General features: G+C 36.4%; 1 pseudogene; it reads right to left on the bottom strand.

The window, feature by feature from the left end:
- Nucleotides 1–15,791, bottom strand: part of LOC102867271 — a 50,369-nt pseudogene that overhangs the window by 24,948 nt on the left and 9,630 nt on the right.

Genomic DNA, 15,791 nt, shown 5'->3' with positions numbered 1-15,791 from the left:
TAATTGGGATGGGAGTGTCGGAGACAGTGCGATTGGCACAGGACAGAGCGGAGTTTAGGGCTGTTGTACATAGGGTCGCTATGAGTCGCAGGCAACTCGACGGCCCATAACAACAACAACAACAAGAGCTGTACAGTGTTCCATTGTGTGAGTCTATCACATTTTCTCCACCCATTTATTTGTTGATGTGCTTTTGGGCTGTTTCCATTTTCTTGCTATTTGAATAACACTGTTATGAGCATAGCTGTACATATCTCTGGTTATGTCTCAGCTATGATTTCCTTGGAACGTAGTCTTAGCAATAGAGTGGTTAGGCCATATAAGGTTTCTATGTTAATATTTTTTTAGGAAACACAAAACTATCTTTCAGAGCAGTTGTATCATATTACAATGCCTCCAACAGTGTAAAGAGCTCCAATCTCTCTACATACTGTCCAAGATGATTTGTTTGCTATATAATCAAATTTTGCTTTTACTGTTGTAGTGAGATGGTATATCATTTTTACTTTGGTTGACCTCTCTGATTGTTAGTGATTGTGAATATTTTCTCCGTGAGTTTCTTGGACATCTGAGTGTTTTCCTTTTGTGAAGAGTGTTTTCATGGCTTTCATCTGTTTGCGATTGGATGTTCAGTCTTTTTATTATGGAGGTCCTGTATTATTCTGAGATCACTGTCTGAAACCTTGTTGTCAAACATGTTTCCTAAACTGTGGGATTTTGTTTTATCTAGTTTGAAGCCCACAAGGATTTGATTTTAATAAAGTCCAATTCATCCATTGTACCCTCTTCAGGTTGTTTTTGGCTATATCTGCAAGCCTATCTGTACCATAGGCTAAGGCTTCTAAATTTATTCCCATTTTGTATCTCATAATCTTCATGGTTTTGAGTTTTACCTACAAGTCTCTGATTTACCTTGAGTTGGTTTTTGTGTATAGTGTGAGATGTGACTACAGTTTCCATTTTCTGTGGGTAGATATCAAATTTTACCAGCCCTATTTGTTAAAGAGACTGTCTTTCCTAATTTGATGGATTTTGTTACTTTGTAAAATATCAGTTGACTGTAGGTTGATTAATTGATTTCTGGATTCTAGGGTCTATTCAACTGATACATGTGTCAGTTGTACCAATACTATGCTGTTTTGGTTATTACAGCTGTATTGTAGATTTTGAGATCAGAGAGTGAGTGCTATGCTTCCTACTTACTTTTTTTTTCGTTTCAAAAGAGTTTTGCTTATTCTGAGTCTCTTCCTTTCCAAATGAAACTGGAAATCACCTTTTCTATCTCCTTGAAGAATGATTTTTGTATCTGTAGTGAGATTATGTTGAACCTGTAGATTGATTTTGGTAGGATTGTAATTTTCACAATGTTCAGTTTTCCTATCCATAAACAGCATATGTTTTTTTTTTTCTATTTAGTTAGTTCTCTTATTGTTTTTTGTAGTAGTGTTTTGAAGTTTTCCTTATAAAGGTCTTTTGTGTCTCTAGTTATGTTTATTTCTAAGTATTTCATATAATAGTTGTCTATTGTAAGTGGTATTGCTTTCCTGGTTTTATTTTCTTCACTTTACTGCTGTATAAACATACAACGAGATTTATCTATGTTCATCATATAATCTGCCATCCTACTATATTAGTCTACTAGTTGTAATCAGTTTTTGTTTGTATCTTTTTTTTTAGTTTTACGGTTCTGCTTTTTTCTTGCCTTGTTTCATTTTGTTTCATTTACGTTCACTACCTTATTATCTGTACGTAGCGTCAGTTTCAGCACCTCTTTGTAGATTTGGAAATCTCTTATTTCCTTATTGAATGAGTTGTTGTTATTATTGTTAGGTGCTGTTGAGTCAAGTGCAACTCATAGTAACCATATGAAAAGCATGTCTGAAACCTGTCCTATCCTGTGGCATCCTCATTATCTCTGACTTGTTTGAGATCAATGCTGCAGTCATTGTGTCAATCTGTTTCAGTCTTCCTCTCTTTTGATGACCCTATGATGTCACAAACTATTGCCCCTCCTAGTAAAATGCCCAAAGTGTGTGAGATGAAGCGTTATCATCTTTACCTCCAAGGAATACTCTGCTTTCAATTTTTCCAAGAGGTATTTATTTGTTATTTTGGAAGTCCATGGAATATTTAGTATTCTTCTCCAACAAAACTGCTCAAAGTATTATTTTTTTTCTGTGATCCTTATTTATTGTCCAACTCTTGTTAGTGACTGAAGAGACCATGGCATGAATTAGGCTCACCTTAATCTTCAAACTGATATTATTACTCCTCAATAATTTTAAGTGCCCCCCTTGCTTAAGATTCCCCTAGTGAAATATGTCTACTGATCTTCTGACTGATGGTATCAAGTGTGTTGAAGGTAGATCCAAGAAGTCATTGACATTATCAGTCTTTTCTCCATCTCTTATGATATTGCTTATCAGTTCAGCAGTAAGAATTTTTGCTTTTTTGACAATAAAAAATAATTCATAATGAATGTTAAAGTTTTTGATCCTCTGTAGAAAGTGCTTCAAGTCCTCACTTTCAGCAAGCAAGATTATAGCTTCTGCATAATGTTGGTTGTTCATAAGTCTTCCTCAGATCCTAATGCCATATTTTTCCCCACAGAATCTACTTCTTGAACCATTTTCTCAGCATACAAACTGAATAGTTATGGAGGTAAGATTCAACCCTGACCTACATCTTTCTTAAGTTTAAGCAATGTAGTGTTTAAACTCTAATTTAAACCAATGTTCACGCAACAGCTTCTTGGTCTAGGTATAGGCTTCCCATGTGCACAATTAAGTGCACTGGAACACTCATTCTTTTTCAATATTATCCATAATTTGTATGGGCCACACAGACAAATGCCTTTGCATAGTTAATATAGCTCAAGAAGACATTGTTCTGGTAGTCTCTGTTTTCAACCACAATCCATCTGATATTGGCAATGATATTCCTAGTGTGCCACAATCTCTTCTAAACTCACCTTGAACGCTAGCCATTTTCTTTCAATGTGCTTATCGTTTTAAAATGATCTTCAGTAGTATTATGCTTGTATGTGCTATTAATGATATTGTTTCATAGTTTCCATATTGTTTGTCTTTATTTTTCAGTGCAATGATTGTTTTCAATTTTATCAATTCAAATGAATTATAGAGACACAAAATATGTGGTTTTATAGTATTGTTGTTGTTGTTAAGTGTCATCAAGACATAGGTGATTCATAGCGACCCTATGAACAAAAGACCTTGACACTTGTATAATTTGTATCCTTTCTCCAGGTTCATAGGGTTTCCAGAGGCAAGCTGTTTCAGAAGTGGATGCCACACCTGCTTCCAAGCTTGTTTTATTGGGGAGTTCCACCAAGCACTGTTCACCATGTTGTTATTGTTATGTGCCATCTAATGCTTGTGACTCATAGTGATCCTGCATACTAGAGCCCTAAATGTTGTTCTATCCTGTGCCAACCTCGCCGTCTCAAACAGACTCATTCGACACCCTAATCACAGAATCAATCCATCTCATCGAGGATCTTCCTTTCCTGTGCCATCCCTCCACTCTCCCAAACATGATGTCTCTCTCCAAGGATCAAACCCTCCTTGCGACCTGCCCAAAGTATGTCAGACAAAGCTTCAGAATCCTTGACTCCAAGGAGCAGCCCAACTTCACCCTCTCCACAACAAACCTGTTTGTTCTCCTAGCAGTCCATTGTATATTCAACACTCTTCTCTAGCACCACAGCTCAAAAGCATTAATTATCTTTCTATCATTCCCAGTCACTGTACAACTCTGCAATGCATAGCATATAATTGTGAAGATCATAGCCTGAATCAGGTGTACCTTAGTCTCCAGCCTGATGTCAGTGCTCTTCAGTACTCTTGAGAGGTTCCTCACAGCTGAATTTCAAAATGCATTTCAGCTCTTGATTTCCTGGCTACTGTTACCAAGAGTGTTGACTGTGGAACCAAGTAAACTAAAACTGTTAATTATCTCAATCTCTTCACCATCCATACTGATACTACCAATTGGCCCAGTGATGCAAATCTTTGTTTTCTTGATGTTGAGCTTCAATCCATATTGAAGGCTACAGTCCTTGATGTTCTGCAGCAAGAGCTACAGGTCCTCCTCAGTTTCAGCAAACAGGGTTGTGTCATCCACGTAATGCAGGCTAATGATGATCCTTCCACCAATCCTGATGCCACATTCCTCCTCATACAGCCCAGCATTTCAGATTATCTGTTCTGCATACAGATTGAAAAGGTATGGAGACAAAGTACTATCCATGATGGACCCCCTTCTTGATTTTGAACCATCCAGTGTCTCCCTGCTCTGTTCTGATGACTGCTGTAAATTATCCAAAACGACTGGAGCAATAGGTCAACAGATGTGCAGGCTGGATCTAGAAGAGGTCATGGTATTAGGGATGTTATAGCTAATGTTAGATGAATCTTGGCAAAAAGCAGAGAGTACTAGAGGAATGTCTGTGTTACTATGCAAAGGCTTTTGACTGTGTGGATCACAACAAGCTATGCTGACTCTGACAAGAGTGGGAATCCCATAACATTTGATTGTACTAATGTCAAACCTATACTGGAACCAAGAGGCAGTCATCAGAACAGAGCAAAGAGATACTATATGATTCAAAATCAGGAAAGGGGTCTGCCAGAGATGTATTTTGTCTACATATCTTTTCAATCTGTATGCAAAACAGATTATCCAAGACGCTGGGCTGGACAAGGAGGAATGTGGTCTCAGGATTGGTGGAAGAGTTATCAACAACCTGCATTATGCAGATGACACAACCCTGCTTCCTGAAACTGAGAAGGACCTGAGCACTTGCTGTAGAGGGTCAAGGACTGCAGCCTTTAATATGGATTGAAGTGCAACATCAAGAAAACAAAGATTCTCACCACTGGACCAATTGGCAGCATTAGTATGGATGGTGAAGAGAGTGAGATAGTTAACAGTTTTAGTTTGCTTGGCTCCACAATCAACATTCTTAGTACCAGCAGCCAGGAAATCAAGAAACGAATGGCCTTGGTAAGTCAGCTGTCAGGGACCTCTCTAGAGTACTGAAGAGCACTGACATCAGGCTGGAGACTAAGGTGCACCTGATCTGGGCTATAGTCTTCACGATTGTGTACTATGCATCAGAGAGCTGGACAGTGATTAGGAATGATAGAAAGATAATTGATGCCTTTGAGCTGTGGTGTTGGAGAAAAGCGTTGAATACACCATGGACTGCAAGGAGAACAAACAGTTTTAACCTGGAGAGGATAAAACTGGGCTGCTCCTTGGAGTCAAGGATTCTGAAGATTTGTCTGACATACTTTGGGCATGTTGTAAGGAGGGACCAACCTTGGAGAGGGACATAATGTTTGGGAGAGTGGAAGGACAGCTCAGGGGAGCAAGACCATCAATGAGATGGATTGATTCTGTGATTGGGGTGGTGGGATTAAGCATGTCAGAGATGGTGATGTTGGCACAGAATAGATCACAGTTTAGAGCTCTTGTACTTAGGATCACTATGAGTTGCAAGAGAATTGACAGCACATAACAGCATCAAAAACAACAAAAAACCCAATTTTATTATGTTCTAACTAAGTAGTTAAAGATAAGTGATTATTTTTCCTTGTTCTGTATTTTCCAATAAGAATTTATTTTAATTTAAATACAGTTCTTTAAAAATATGAGGTCTGCTAGTATAAATGTTGTTTTATGAATTACTGAAGTTTTAGAAAAGCCTAGATAAAATGTTCACCTAAAACATACTAAAAAATATAAAATGTGGAACATTAAGTTTTCATCTTAGAACCAATTTATGACCATAAAGCGTCTAACACAGAACATTCCAGTGCCTCAACACAAACAAGCGACGGATAAGTCTGAGACTTTGATCCCTGTAGTGTCTGACACAGCCTGATAGGGCCTGAGGAGACAGGGATCTGCAGGGGGATTTTCTGTAGCTATAATCAGCATCAACCTACCATACTGTGCTTTATAAAGAATATATTTTCCAATATGTACCTTGATGTGGAAAATGTCAGGACACCCTGACCAGTGATGTGGAAAAAGTCACTGCATACTCTTTCTTGTTGTTTGTTTTGTCTCCTGTGATGCTTTGCTTAGTGTATAAATTTTCTTGCTTTTTTCCTCCTTGAAGGAATGGCTGTCTTACTTAGAACTGTGATTTAGCAAATTAAGAATAGAACAATCTTTCTGTTATTATCTTAGTTTATTTCTAAGCACTGTCTTAGATAGATTTTATTGTTAAAATGAAAACTCAGTATCTTAACTGTATAGTTCAGGTATATTAAAAATGTAAATCACAATCCAATACATATTTTTTAAAGTATTTTTTAAATTATAAGTGTCCTTGGTTGAATAAATATGTGCATATTTATTTAATACAGATAATTATATCATTTCAAAATACTGAATTTTTGGCCACGCCAGAAGGCTGAGGGCTAATGTGTTGTGAATCTCGGATTAAAGCTGGACCTTAGGATGTCCGCTCACGTCTTGAGGAGGGCCACGTATGGAACGTGATTTTGGATTATCACTCTTCCTAGTGATAAAGCAGAAGTCTGTCTATTTGTTCTACTGAAATAACTTAGAGTTGTTGTGATGATGGATTACTGGGCCATAGGTGTGTCAAACAGTTCAATTGGCTACCTAACATGGGCAGTTTGTTAGAGCTCCAAGATTGATTCAGTTTTGGAAGCCGTTCTGGCATCCAATTCCTTAACTACATGTCTATAGAAAGTCTAAAAACTTGGAGAAATGATGATAGGTACAGAAAGGCTTCAGACCTCTATTCATCTTCTGTTTTTATATGCATCCTTCCCTCATGTGTACTCAGTCTGTATGTTGGACAAATCATTAAAGAAGTTAGACTCTAAGAAGAAATATGTGGCATCAGAATAGGCGGAGACTGAAGGAGCAGCAGAATGCTCTTAGACGGGTTCTTTTGGGTGGTAAGAGCCAATGACAACGCATGATTATGGAGGAATTTGAAATGACAGAACTCATGGAGTTTGAACCTTTCTCTGGTTCTTAAATCCAGTAGAGCCCTCGAGCATGCGGCCCTCAGACCTGGTTTTAGTTGTTTTTTTGTCAAATATTCAGCTAGGTCATATAACCCTTGCCTGTCCACTTGTTGTACAGAGGTAACTCCTGGTTGCTGTGATGCTGAACATTATGACACTGATGTGTCAAATGTGATAATGGTTATCCATGGTGGACAGTGTTTGGTAGAGTTCACTGATTACAACAAGCTTGGAAGCAGAGGTGGCATCCACTTCTGAAATAGCTTGCCTCTGGAAACCCTATGAACCTAGAGAAAGGAAGAAAGTTATACAAGTGTTCATGTCTTTCATTCATGGGATTGCTGAGTCACCAACAACTCGACAGCATTTAAGAACAACAACGTAATATACTTCAGTTTAACTGCATTCTATCCAGTTTTGCCAGCTCTCCACACTTAGAAGCATCATGTCCCTTTGCAAGGAATAACACCTCCAAGCAACATCCACCATGTATGTGAGGTGAAACCATCAACTTTGCCTCCAAAGAGCACTCTGGCTGCACACTGTCAGAGATATATTTTTTTGCCCTTTTGGAAGTCAATGGAATGTTCAGTGCTCTCCAACACAACAACTTTAAAGGCATCAATTCCTCTTCTCTCATCCCTATTCATTGTTAAGTTCTCAGATGCATAGCAAGTAATCAGAATAATAGACCTCAAAATGACCTTAATAATTTGGAAATGTCCCTAACTGCAGACTTTTTCAGTGCAATATATCTCCTTATTTATTTCCTACCTGGTGGTACCAAGTATGTTAATTGTGGATTCAAATACAATGAAGTTGTTGACAGTTTTAATTTCTTCTCCATACATCATGATATTACCTATCAGAAGAAATCATTAGAGAAGCCCAATATCATCAGCCAAAAATAGTCCAGTGGTAAACTGTGAGTTATAACATCAATAACTTATATACAAGTTCAAACTGAGGATGAAGAAGATGAAAATAAGTCCACAGAACCAAGACTCTGAATATATTCCATCTGAATTTCAAGATCATCCTAGGAATATATTTGAGGCATATAACACCAATTATTGAAGACTGGATGAATTGTGGAATGATATTAAGGATATAATCCATGAAGAAAGCAAAAGGTCATTGCAAAAACAGAGGGAAAAGTAAAATCTGAAATGGATGTGAGGAGATACTCTAAAAATTGCACTAGAGCATCAAGAAGCCAAAACATACATGACCAAATAAAAGGGCTGAACGAACCATTTCAAAGAGCTGCTCGAGAGGGCAAAGAAAAGTATTATAATGGAATGTGCAGAGAGCTGAAATTGGAGATTAATAGGGAAGAACTCACTCTGCATTTCTCTAGCAGAGCAAACTTAGAAACATATAGAAACCTTAAGTCACAATATGAAAAGATGCTATGGGCAATATATTGAATGACTCAGAAAGCATAAAAAGAAAATTGATGGACTATACAGAATGAGTGTCCCCAAAAGAAGTTTTTGACACTGAAAAATTTCTAGAAGTACCAAATGAACAATAATACATGGAAATAAAGGAGGAAGTGGAAGCTGCATTGAAGACATTGGAACAAAATGAGGCCTCAGGAAATAATCTCACCAGGCAGCATCATGATAGATGGAGAAAAGATTGAAGTTGTCAATGATTATATTTATTTGGGTCCCCAATCAACACCCTTGAAGCCAGCAGTCATGATGATTGCTGAAAACAGATAAGTTGTATTGGAAAATCTGTTGCTATAAATCTCTCCAGAGTGCTAAAGAACAACAATAACATTTTAAAGACTAAGATGTACCTGAATTGAACCATGGTGTTTTCAAATATAAGCTATGCATCCGGAAACTGAAACATGACTAATGACTAAGGATGACAGAAGAAACAAAAGTGTCTTTGGGTTATGTTTTTTGTTTGTTTTTTTTAAAGGTTTCCAGAAGATACTTATAACGAACAATTCCAAACTTTTTTAATATACTGTTTTACATACAAAGTTCACACACATTATTTTTCACCCCAGAACTTTCCAATCTTATTTTTTTAAATTTTCTACTAGTTTATTTAAAAAAATGGAATACAAATTCCAATAAATTCTTTCCATTTCTCTCACGCCCCCACCCATAAAATTGTACAACCCTGTGATTACTGCCCCAGCACATCCACATCCCTCTGCTTCCAGCCTCCCGCACCTCCCTCTTGGATCCTTATACTCATTCTACAATAATGATCTTATACAATATTTATCCTTGTGGGACTGAGTTAGTTAACTTAGCATAACGCTCTCCAGTTCCTCCCCAGTTAGGTAATAATTTACAAAATCATTGCTCCTGAGTGCTGCATAGTATTCTTATGTGTGAATTTACCATAATTTCTCAATCTCTTCTTTTGTGGTTGGACATTCTGGCTGCTTCCATATTCTTACAATGGTGAATAATGCTGCTATGAACATTGGTGTACTAATCTCAGTTTGTGCCTCAGTTCTCAAATTCTCAGGTTATATTCCAAGTAGTGGAATAGCTGGGTCATATGGAATTTCTATGTTCAGCTTTTTAAGGAAGGACCAAACTGCCATACAGAATGTTTATACCATTTTACAATCCCAGCAACAATGTATAAGAGGAGCAAATGGGGGGAGGGGGCGGGGGTGTGAGGTGGGGTGGTCGGGGAGAAGGGTGCAACAATAAATGAATGGAATTCCAAAATCTCTGTAGATGTTCATTGAAATGAAAAAGAAATAAATTAAAATATTAAAAAAACAAGAGTTCCTTTCTTGCCACATCCTCTCCAACATTTATTACTTGCTGCCCTGCTATCTATGGTCAACAGTCAACTTATATTAGACAAGGAAATCAAAGCTATCAAATGGGGAAATTATAAACTCTTCAAGAAATGCTGCTGGCAATACTGGATTTCAACCTGCAGAAAGCTGAACCAGGATGCACATCTCACAGCATACACAAAATTCAGAGACCTGGGAGTAAAGCCCAAACACATAATGTTCGTAAGAAACAAACTGGGATCAAACTTAAAAGTGCTAGTCCAACACTTAAAAATACTGCCAAATACAACCAGAAATGCACAGTCTAAAGAGGATAATAAAATTGATTCATGGGACCTTCTAAAGATTAAATCCCTGTGCACATAAAAACCTTTTTCCAATTGGGTTAAAAGAAAGCCTATAGACTGGGAACAAAGAAATGCTCCAAATCACTGGCAATAAGAGAGGTGCAAATCAAAACCACAATGTGCTATGGTTCTTGAGAGGAACTTAGACTAACCCATGTAATATCAGCAGAAAAAAAGCAAGTATGTCATGAAGAAAATTATCAAATGTGCTCCTTGGAGAGATGAATGGTGATATTCTCTCTCACATACTTTGGGCGTGTTGTCGGGAGGGGTCACTCCATTGAGATGGGCATCATATTTGCAAGGGTGGACAGTCAAGGCAAGAGAGGAAAACCCTCAATAAAATGGACTGACCTACTGACTGTAGGAATGGGATTAAGTATGTTATAGATTATGAAGCTGGTTTAGGACAGAAAACATTCAGAATTCTTGCTCATAGGATTGTTATGAGTCATAGTCAGCTTGTTGATACAACCAAAACAAAGGTATTGAAAAGATTCTTCAATCTTTGTAGCTTATAGGTTATCTCATCAATTTTAAATAGATTTTTCTACTTCTTGTGTCTGGATTGGCCTTGTGTAATTGTTTTGTTAGATCAATTCTCATCGAGGTCTTTACTCTTCCAAAAACTGTTCCTAGTCCTCAAGGAAAAGAATTGATTAATTAATTGGATATGTGTTTGAGAGAATAACTTGTGTTCTAATTCCATCTTTGCAAAGGCATATGTAGAACATAAATTATGGCTAACATTGAAAACAATGGAAGTAGAACATAATTGTGCTCATATGAAGTCCATACCTAGACCAAGAAGTTGTTGTGCAAACTGTGAAAGGGAAAGCTGCATAGTTTAATATCAGGAAGAGTGTGCATAAAGGTTGTACTCTTTCTCTATACTCAGGCAATCTGTATGCTAAACAAATAATTTGTGAACTTGAACTCTATTTAGAAGAATGTTACATCAGAATTGGAGGAAGAAGAAAAAAAATTTAAAAAATTTAAAAATAAATAAATAAATAAATAAATAAACAAATAAAAAGAATTGAAGGAAGACTCCTCAATAACCTGTATTATGCAAACAGTACAGCTGTGTTTGTTGAAAATTGAGGAAAATATGAAGTATGTGTTGCAGAAGATCAAGGACCATAGCCTTTGGTATGGATTACATCTCAACATCAAGAAAACAAAGGTCATCACCACAGAACCCAAAGTCAACATTATCTATCATAGATGGAGAAAGGATTAGAGCTGTTAATGAATTAATCTTGCTTGGATCAACAACCAACACCCTTTGTAGCAGCAGTCAAGAAAATCAGGAGTTGTATGCATTGAGAAAGTTTGATGTCAGGGATCTCTTCAAAATAATGAAGAACAATGATATCAGTTTGAAGACTAAAGTTAATACATTCAAGACATGGTCTTCTCAATAAACTGCTATGCATCAGAGACCTGGACAATGAATAAGAATGACAGTAAAATGATTGATACCTTTAAGTGGTTGTGCTGAAGAAGAGTACTGAATATCCCTAAAAGAACAAACAGGTACATTTTAGAAAAAATGCTACCGGAGTTCTCCTTGGAGTCAAAGACAGCAAAGCCCTGTTTTTCATATTTTTGACATGTAGCTAGGTAAAGTTTTTCTTTTGGAAAAGACATTGTCTTGGAAAGATGAAAGGGCAATGAAGAAGAAGAATATTTCTAGCAAGATGAATTGACACAGTGACTTCAACAATGGGTTCTAGTGTCTCAAAGGTGATGATGGCTCATAATGAGTCAGGGTTCATACTGGCTGTCATAGAATCACTATGAATTGTACTGAACTCAATGGCGACTAACAGCACCAGCACCAACAATTTAAACAGATTTCTAACAAAATGATATATTTGAGTGCATATTAATTTTGCTGTCACTGAGACAATAATTCTTTCACATTTATAAAAGAAAAAAAACAAACCAAGAGGAGTTTACTATCTCAGAGAGGGTGGAATCAACCAAGGATACTTTTTCTTTCTTTAAGAGTTGGTGCTGTGAAGAATGATATCAATAATAGCAAAAGAGCTCATATTTAAATAACTTCTGAACTACTTTATGTGCATTTTTATTTTAAAATTGAACAAATTTGAGCATACTTTCAAGGCAGCATAGATGAAAATCTTAGTAAAGGAAAACAAAAATAAAAATTCATAAAATATCAGAAGAAGCAGAATATCATATTTAATAGCATGGCTTAATGCCTATTTAATTGAATTTCTTTGGTAAGCATCTCAGAATATTAACAGAAATATTCCTAAGAAAATAAGCTTAAACTCTGAAAATAGCGAATACAATTAATAAGCTTCACAAAATTTGAACAAATTGCAGAACTTTTAAAAAATGCTGTATGTTCCTGTGGTGATAATTAATTTCTCTTGCCTACTGACCAAATTCTACAAATACACTGATACAGATAAACCAAATTCACATTTTCTCTTTCTAATTTTGTTCTGGGTAGAAATCCAACAGGACCAAGTTGGCTCTACATGATTCCGAGCTCATTCTGTTCAGAGTTCCAAGCTGTTTATTTACAGAGAATTCAAACAGATGGACAAATAAGTGTGTGTTTACGTGAACTTGTAGAAATATTAGCAAAAATACACTAATATAAAGCAAGAACTTATCAACCCTGGGCAAGGTTTGAAAGCCGTAGGCTATGTTATGTTAATAATCAGTTTAATGTGTCAAAATTTGAGATAATACCAAGATTTTTTACAATATTTTTTAGTAAGTAATTACAGTTAATTGACTTCCTACTGCCATTTAGTAGATTCTACTCATAGAGATCCTCCATTGGGTTATCAAGGCTATAAATCTTTATGAGGGTGGGGGGAGACTCTCTATTTTCATTCTTCAGAGCAGCTTGTGAATTTGACCTGCTGACACATTATGAACTAAAAGCAGTGAAAGTAGTGCATATCTGCCATCGTGGGTAATGCAATTATTCATCTCTGATTTTGTTACAGACAAAGTGGACTATCTACAAGAAATTTATTTATACTGTTTTTTAATATGTTCTGTGAACACTTATTTTCTCTGATCTACTTTTGTGTGCTAAGAAACCTTGGTTACATAGTGCATAATATGCCAGATTGCTAATCAAGATTTCAGTGATTTGAAACTACTAGCCACTCAGAAATGGAAAGAAAACTGGTGTCCTCTTATAAATTCTTACAGATTTTGAAACTCAATGCAAGAACAGTATGAGCTGAGATTAACTGATTTTTCAGAAAAGAGAAGAGAGAAAGTAGCTTCAGCATACACAGCTTTGACCAAATTAATATAGTGCTTAGATGAAATAGATTACTATGTTTATAACTGTGTTTCATATAATGTAAGTACAATTGTCCTATCTCCCACATTATAAAGTATAATTATAGTTAGTATTGCTACATAAATGCCTAATACTCACATAATTCTTTACATTTGTCTTCTTGTTACTTTAAACTTCCACTAACATCTATAGTCTTTTTTTCTTCAGTGAAAAACCTGACTTCCATTTTCTTGAATGTATTTGAGCACCTGAATGTGTCAATTTTCTATCACTATTGCCACATTTTCCTCATTATTTTGTTTTTATTCTACTCTGAAACTCTGTCCTATCATATACTTCTGTGATGTCAGCCTAGTTAGCCTTTTTTTAGCCATTACATTTAGCCCCCTCTGGTCTCCAGTTACCTGAACTGCAAGCACATGGCCTTGCAAATCACCAACACCTGTGGAATTAAGATAAGAAAAAAGAGTGCTTCCCACACTGGGTAGCAAGACTTGAGATGAGCAAGACTTGTGGCACCAAGACTTGAGGGAGAGTGGAACAAGATCATAGTGAGAATGAGACCCTGGTGATGATTGTAGATAGGTTGTGTCATTGCTATGGAGAAACTATGGCAAAGTGTGAACTGAGGCTTCTTGCATTTGTACTTGCCACAGGCAGTTAAAGATTGTTGCTGTTCTAGACAGATGATTGAAGGAGAAGCTGAATTATAACTATACTCTGAGGCAAACCTTGCTGGATGATAGGGATTTGACTGCTGAAATGAAACCAAAGCCTGAACTAATTGACCTGTATCTTGAAACTTGGGCTAAAACTTGGAGTTGTATTGGATGATGCTTTTTGCCTCCCACACTCTCCAACTTTATTCCTAATAAGCTCCATTCCCAGTACCACTACTATAAGTGTGTGAATCAATAACGAAAAATGAAACTCTTGCTATTGGTGTGGTTCTAGAGGCATGGTGGGGGTGGCCTAAGGGTCTTTATTTGCTTTCTGCTCGAGGCAGTGAGGGGCAGTGCTATTCTTGGTCTCTCTGTCCCTTTCAGAGAGACTTTCATGGCCCGTGCCCCTATTTCCCAGTTACTGTTTGTTTATTTGTTTTTTCCATTAGACAACCACAGATTTAAAAAAAAAAATGTTATCCTACTCCACTCAATCTTTAACAACCTGCATGGGCTACTTTCATGTCTAATCTCTCCACCCTCATATAGACACCATTTACAAAAGAGCATTTTGTTCAAACTTTGTGCTTACATCAGAAAATCATTCTATTAGGACATGATCTTTTGCCTACTTAAGTTCTGCTATCCCATCTGGTTCTACTTATCTAATCCCCATTAAAAGATTCTTTAAGCTTATTAGTATTGAGTACTTTATATTGAACTGTCCTCTCTCAAATCCTTCCTTATCCTTTTCAGACCTCAATACCTAGGCTGTTATTTTTGACGTGGGTAATATCATCTCATCTTGATATTTAGTATGCTATTTTTAGAAGTTGAGGTTTTTGTTAGGTGCTGCTGATTTGATTCCAACTCTTACCTATCCTATGCAACACAGATTCAAATTTTCTAGATCTATACCATATCTTTGCTAATCTCTCAATGCTTTTATTAAGAACACTCTGCTTTCCAGGTTTCAGCCAGATTCAAGGTCCAATGGTAATTGATTTTATAAAACATAATGCATATGAATGATTGTATGAAACACAGTACAAATGAAGAATAATATGAAACACAATGTATATGAATTTTGTAAGCAAACCAATATAAAATAAAACAACAACAAAAGAATACTTGCCTTTCTCTGATCCTCTAACTTTTCTAGTATGGTGTCATTTTCCAAGGATTAGATCCTTTTGACAACATGACCGAAGTATGTTAGTTCAAGTTTCACCATGCTTACTTCCACACATGCTGGTTGCATTTCCTTTCAGATGATTTATTATTTTGTCATTTCATGGTATGTGCAACACCCCTCACTAGCACCATAAAACAAAGGCACCTAGGGTTTCTTTTTTTGTTTGTCAGTTTGTTTGTTTTAATTCCTTATGTACTTTACAACTTCCATAAGCAGAAGAAGCGACCGACATTGAAATCACATGGCTTGGATCAAGCACATTCTAGTTTTTTAATTGACCTCCTTATACTATAGCACTTTCAAGAGGTCTATGATAGCAAATTTCCCCAATGTAACATGCCTTTTGATATCTTTTTTTGGGGGAGGGGGATTAAGAGTTCATTATGTCTTTTTTTTTTTAATTTAGGTTGTTTATTTTTCATTTCAATGAACATCTACAGAGATTTTGGGATTCCATTCAT

The sequence above is a fragment of the Elephantulus edwardii genome, unplaced genomic scaffold (assembly GCF_000299155.1).
Source record: "Elephantulus edwardii isolate Elephantulus edwardi_28Jun2011 unplaced genomic scaffold, EleEdw1.0 scaffold00046, whole genome shotgun sequence".
NCBI lineage: Eukaryota > Metazoa > Chordata > Mammalia > Macroscelidea > Macroscelididae > Elephantulus > Elephantulus edwardii.
The sequence above is the reverse complement of the archived record's forward strand: the minus strand, read 5'-3'. Positions and strand labels throughout refer to the sequence as shown.